Raw genomic sequence first — 6,404 nt, forward strand, 5'->3', positions numbered from 1 at the left:
GGAGGGGAGGGAGGAAGGAGAAGGGATGCAAACCCCTGTTCCCTGGGGAATGAAAAGAAAGCACCTTTGCTGGATCAGGGACTGCAAACCACATACTGAAATATAAGCAGAGAAATTGCTCTGCGAAAAACAGAAAAAACCCCGACAGCCAAGGTGGGATGTATGACCAGTGGACAGAAACTGTCCTGCATGCTTTTGATTGAGAAACAGCCAAACCCAGATTCTCAAGAAAGCAGCCCTTAAAAGCAGAGGTGTTTTCTTCAGGGTCCTGGTGTCCCCTGAGTGAGCTTCCTCTTCAGCCCATGTCATCAGCCAAAGTCATGGAAAAGACAAAACAAACAAACAGAAAAATGAATAAGAAAACAAAGGCTATTCTTAAACAACCAACAACAGGTGAAAGAGCAAAAGCAGCCCCCCACAGCCACTGCCACAAATAATGCAGAGGAGTTGTCCATACTCGGGGAAATCGCGGGGGTCAGCATGTCCCTGGTATGATGGAAGGGCCTCCCCTGGGAAAACCACCTGCTTGATCCCGGAGTCTCCCCTGCCGGGTAAGTGTGACTCCCTCCGCCTCCGCCCCACACCAGTCTCACCCCCCTTCCACCGGACACACAGGCTCACTCGCCTAGGCGCACCCCAACACCCTCGGCACCCACTCCTGTCGCAAGCATCCTCACCCTCCACACGACGCTTCCGAATAGGATGGACGCAACAGCGCTGCTACCTCCTCAGCCCCACGAATTCTAAGTTGCAGAACCCCACCGCCATGTTGCCTGGTTTGCATCAGACAAGCCCCGTCCGTGAAGTCAAGGGCTTCGCCTCAGTCCCCAACCCCACCCCATCTCCCTGCCCCCCCAGCTCCCCTCCCAACTTGGATTTTAGTACTGGTGTTCCTCCTTCTCCTCCTCCAGTCCCCCTTCCCCTTCTCCCTTCCCGTGCCCTGGCTTCCTTCCTCACCTGCCCAGTCTCCTCTGTCTCCTGAATTGGTTACCACTCTTTCCTCTCCCTGCAGCTATGGCCCCCCAAACCCTACACAACCCCCCCCCCACCCAGCCCAGGGAAGGCTGTGCCAGCCAGAGAGAAACATGAGGGAGGACTTTCCAACAGCCCGCGAAGAGCAGATACAACTCTCTCTTGCTCTCTCTAGCTCTCTCTCTCTTTCCCTTCGGACCCTGGTTGGAGGACACCGAGTGCCATGGCTGCACCTGTACAGTTCAAACCAGTCCCCACAGCCTCCCCCAGCCCTGGACACTGCGGGGGGGAGGGGAGGACCAAAAGTCCGCAACCCCTGGGCCCTTGGGCTGACACCAGCCCACAACACTCCACACGCTGAACACATCCCAGGGCCTGCTTCTTCCCTAGGAGGGCTCCTAGGACAGGGACGGCGCGCCCCCTCGTGGCCGCGCGGGGAGACGCCCAAGGATCCCGCTGTTGAGGGCAGGGCCAAAGGGGACCACTGCTTCTGCTCCCTTAAACCAGGCTCAGAGTTCTCAGCAGGGGGTTAGTGGGGTCCCAGGCTCCCCACTCTGCCACCGCCTGCCCTCCCTCCACCGCTGGGCGCTTCCCCCTGGAGGGGATTTCTGCAGTCAGGTCGGCCTTTGGAGGGAAAATAGCCAGGTCTGGAAAACTAAACAGACTATTTTGAAGAGATTTGGGCAATTGTATGGTCATGGATGGAGAGCCCTAGGGTTCTGATTTGCCTTGTCTTGCTTGCACCTTGAGGTAGTGGTTTACTTTTCCCGGAATGTTTAAATTAGAAAAGATTGGAGGGTGGAGAGGGGGCGTCCAATTTTAGTTGTCACCTGAGATCAATAGTGTGCTGCTGGGTAGAATAATGCCCCCTCCCTAGGAGCTGCCCAGGCTAATGCCAGGAACCTGTGCACATGTTCCATCCTGCAGCAAAAGGGACCCTGCACAGGTGCTTATGTTAAGGACCTTGAGATGGGGAGATGATCCTGGATTATCCAGGCGGCGCCCTGCAATGACAAGGGGGTCTTAAAACACAAAGAGGCAGAGAAGAGGTCAGAAGGAGGCTGTGTGAGGAGGACTCTGCCTGCTGGGGCTGGGGCTGAGCATGGAGGAGGGGCCTCTAGGAGCTGGAACAGGCAAAGAGAAACACTGCCTGCTTAACCTAAAAAATAGAAAGCGCCAGGTATTTTACCAGCCAAATTGGGATTCCTGGGGAATAAAAGGGAAAGGTGATGTGGGACAACCAGCTGGTCTGAGGAAAGTCACCTAACCAGAGCTGTGCAGGGTCCCTGGTGTGGCTTGCAGTGAGGTCCTGCTCAGGGCCTCCATGGGAGGAAAGGCCAGCAAGTCAGGGGGCAATCATTTGAAAGCAGTAGAGGGAACAGGACCTGGAGCTCTCCCAGGCAAAATGGCCCCTAATCAGGAGCCAGATCCGTCATCGGAAAATAATCCAGAGCTGACACATGTGAGAACCGCCAGAGAAGGATATGAAAGCTTTTAGTATAAGTTTTCCATCAGTTGTAAATGTTAAACCGAGAAATAGAAAATATAAACAACACCCTCTCTATCTTTAAGAGATGAAAACTACAACGTCTGAAAGGAAATATACTACAAGGTATTGACAGAATTTAGAAAATGCAGAAGAAAAATTTTTGATAGAATTGTATTGACTCTGTAGATCTATTTGCATAGTATTGCCATATGAATTATATTAAATCTTCCAATGCATGCATACAGTTGTTTTTTTCCCCCCATTTGGTCTTTCATCTCTCGCAGAACCATTGCTTCTTATGCTTTTCAGTGAACAAGTCTTGCTCTCCTTGAATGAATTTACACCTGACACTTTTACTGTGTTGTGTGCCATTGTAAATAGAATTGCTTTCTAAATTTCCTTCTCAGATTGTTCATTGCTAGTGCATAGAAACACAACTGATTTTGTATATATGGTACCCTGCAACTTTACGGAATGAGTCTATGGACTCTGATATTTTTGTGTGTGGATGATTTGAGGTTTTTCTATCTTTAGGAGCATGTCCTCTGTAAATAGAGATACAGGTTGACCCTTGACCAATGCGGAGTAAGGATGGTGACTCTCAAGATCAAAAACCTGTGTATAGAGGCGCCGTGAGGGGCGGTAGCAGCGGCGGTGGTGGTGATAGGGGCGGTAGCTGTGAGGGGATTCCGGGAAGATGGTGCTGATTAAGGAATTCCGTGTGGTTTTGCCATGTTCTGTTCAGGAGCAAAGTTCCTGCATTCGTCAGGATGATTGCTCCGGAGGGCTCCTTGGTGTTTCACGAGGAAGCCTGGAACGCATACCCCTACAGTAGAACAAACCATTATGCCTCAGTTGTAACGAGTGTATATATGAAAGATGATTTCTTCATTAAAATTGAAACATGGCACAAACCAGACTTGGGAACATTAGAAAATGTACACGGTTTAGATCCGAACACATGGAAAACTGTTGAAATTGTCCGCATAGATATTGCAGATCCAAGTCAAGTTGAACCAGCAGACTACAAAGCTGATGAAGACCCAGCATTATTCCAGTCAGTCAAGACCGAGAGAGGGCCTTTGGGACCCAACTGGAAGAAGGAGCTGGCAAACAACTCTGACTGTCCTCAGATATGTGCCTACAAGCTGGTGACCATCAAATTCAAGTGGTGGGGACTGCAAAGCAAAGTAGAAAACTTCATTCAGAAGCAAGAGAAAAGGATATTTACAAACTTCATTGCCAGCTTTTTTGTTGGATTGGCAAGTGGAATGATCTGACAATGGAAGAAATTAGGAGAATGGAGGATGAAACTCAGAAAGAACTAGAAACAATGCGTAAGAAGGGTTCCGTCCGAGGCACGTCGGCTGCTGATGTCTAGATGAGTCCCCTGTAGGGTCAGAGACAATATCAAACTGTTTACGTAATCAAGGTCAAGTGAGGGGAACAAGTGCAGCCAGTGATGAGTGAAGAAGGATCTGACCAGTATCTGGCAGTGCTGACGTTTCCCAGATGTGTGCTTGTGATGACATACTCACAGGTTCCCAACCACCTGTGTGTGTGTGTGTGTGTGTGTGTGTGTGTGTGTGTGTGTGTGTGTGTGGCTCCATATAAAACACATGTAGAGCTACAGATCAAGATACACACACTTGTGTATATATGTACATACAAACATACTGAAAGGATTAGTACAATTTCTCCAAAGTACTGTACCTATCTTCAAGAATGCAAAAGAAAATATTTTCAATATATATACCTGGAACAGATTTTAATAATTATCAGAGTAATACCATTGGTGGACAAATTGACTGCAATGTAATACTAGCTGATATGTTTCATAAATGTCAAATTGTGGACCAATATATTTAGCCTTTTATTACTTTTCTGTTCTTTTAAATCTTCCTGTTCTTTTAAATCTTACAAATTTTTATTTTAGTCCCATAAGCAACAGACTCCCACAGAAAAATTTATTCAAAATCTTTTGGTATTCCAGTGAATCTGGAATGTGAACTCTGAATGTATTTATAATGATTTATTTCTGGATGGTTATTATCTTAAATTCAAATTGGACACTGTCTATTAGTAAGGAGTATAGTTACCATCCAATTTTTACCTGTTTGCCCTGAGGGGAAAAAATCCTTTAAAAAAAAATTCTGGTTTTTATTGGATTTTTGTATTTTAAATTTCAATATTTTTCTACATCAAACCTAGCAAAAATGGAGATGATGGTTTGTGATTTATAATAAGCACTATACAATTTTCAGGCTACTCGTAGGCAAACAAAGAAATTGATGAAGAAATGAATAGCATCGTAGGCTGTAGGAAAACTTTCGGAAGTCGAGCACTTCCATGGAGTCTTGTTTCTGAAATGACTGTTTTCTGAAATTAGAGCTTGGAAACTATGCAAATGACCTAGATTCCTCAGAGCTGACAGGCTAGAATACAGATAGTGGTGATGGTTTTGTTTTTGTTTTTGTTTTTGTTTTGCACTTTTCATATTGAAATACACCCCAAGGGGGAGAAGCTGCCTTTGAGATAGTGGAATTTCAGAGGCAGCACAGGCTGATCTCCTTGCCTGGGAGGCCCTGCTGAGATGCCAGTGCTCCACCGCCCATGGGGAGGACACCATTGGAACCTGTCACGAGTGAGCATCAGGAACGTGCTGTTAGCAGCTGCTGCCACCTTGTCCTCCTCCTCCTCCTTCTTTAAGAAAGGCACCATAGCTAGGTAAGATTTTTATCAGCTCTTTCTGTCCAAATCCAGGTTTTCTCCTGTCAGTCCTGGAAGCTTGACCAGAATGATATTGTTGGAGCCTTCCGGTCACAAACTATCTCCTTTAATCTCGTCCTTCCTGCAACACGCTGGCTCCTGTAGTCCTATCACGTTTGTAATCTGACTTGCTGACAGTCCTGCCCACCCTGCTCCTCGTTTTCCCACATGCCATGTCCCCACTGAGGTGGTGGCAGTGAGTCGGACGAAGGTGTTGAGGATCACTGCCGCACCGCGATGCCCTCTTAGCCTTGGCTCCGAACCCCACGTCGAATATGTCCTCCGTGTACTCAGGATCAAGACTGATGTTTACTCTCTGGGCAGTGTTATAAGACAGGTGTTGTCAAAGCATAATCATTGTCTGCAAAATGTTTGCTGCAAGGAAGATTATTGCTAATTTTGTGAAATAAAGAGTCTCACTCTCTCCTTTTAATGGACTAAACTCTCACTGGCATCTGTAGCTTCGTTGGGAGCTTGGGCGCACATGGAAATCCATGCCCAGCGCATGGATTCTAATGTTTTCCTAACAACTGTGGAGATTTGAGGGAATGCGTGGTGAATGTAAAATACCTAGTTTACTTGGCAGTCTCTTGTGTAAATTACAGTAAAACAAAGTAAATGAAATTGAAACAAAAAATAAATTTGATCACAAAATGCCAAAAAAAAAAAAAACCTGTGTATAACTTTTGACTCCCCGAAAACTTAACTACTAATAGCCACTTGTTGACTGGAAGCCTGACTGATAAGATAAAGATGACTAACCCATATTTTGCAAGTTACATGTATTCTACACTGTATACTTCTAATAAAGTAAGCTAGATAAATGAAAATGTTATTAAGAAAATCATTCGGAAGAGAACATATATTTAGAGTAGTATACTGTGTTTATAGAAAAATGCACGTAGAAGTGTACATGTGCTGTTCCAACCTGTGTTGTACAAGGTCAACCCTAGTTTTATTTCTTCCTTCCCCCACTCTTTTTTCTCACTTTCAGTTTTGAATAGTATTTTGGCCGAGGATCGAATTCCATGCCTAGAGAGGGATTCTTGAGTCTCCTCTTGATTAGAACGAACTTTTCAAGTTCATCCCTGACATTAAATCTAAATTAGACCTGCTTTGGGGCTTGGAAATGGAGGGAAAAATCACCCTCCTTTCTTCTCACTGCATTTTAGAC

The 6,404-nt window shown here is 46.0% G+C and overlaps 1 non-coding gene across 1 annotated transcript; it reads right to left on the reverse strand.

Annotated features, from left to right (window-relative positions):
- Positions 1–390: 390 nt before the first annotated feature.
- LOC148161954 (U1 spliceosomal RNA) lies at positions 391–559 on the reverse strand. The gene has a single exon (XR_015767241.1). It is a non-coding gene; the product is annotated as a U1 spliceosomal RNA (small nuclear RNA).
- Between the last annotated feature and the right edge of the window lie 5,845 nt (positions 560–6,404).

The sequence above is a fragment of the Eumetopias jubatus genome, unplaced genomic scaffold, assembly GCF_037043125.1.
Source record: "Eumetopias jubatus isolate StellerSeaLion01/CBP00866 unplaced genomic scaffold, mEumJub1_p1.0 scaffold_32, whole genome shotgun sequence".
NCBI lineage: Eukaryota > Metazoa > Chordata > Mammalia > Carnivora > Otariidae > Eumetopias > Eumetopias jubatus.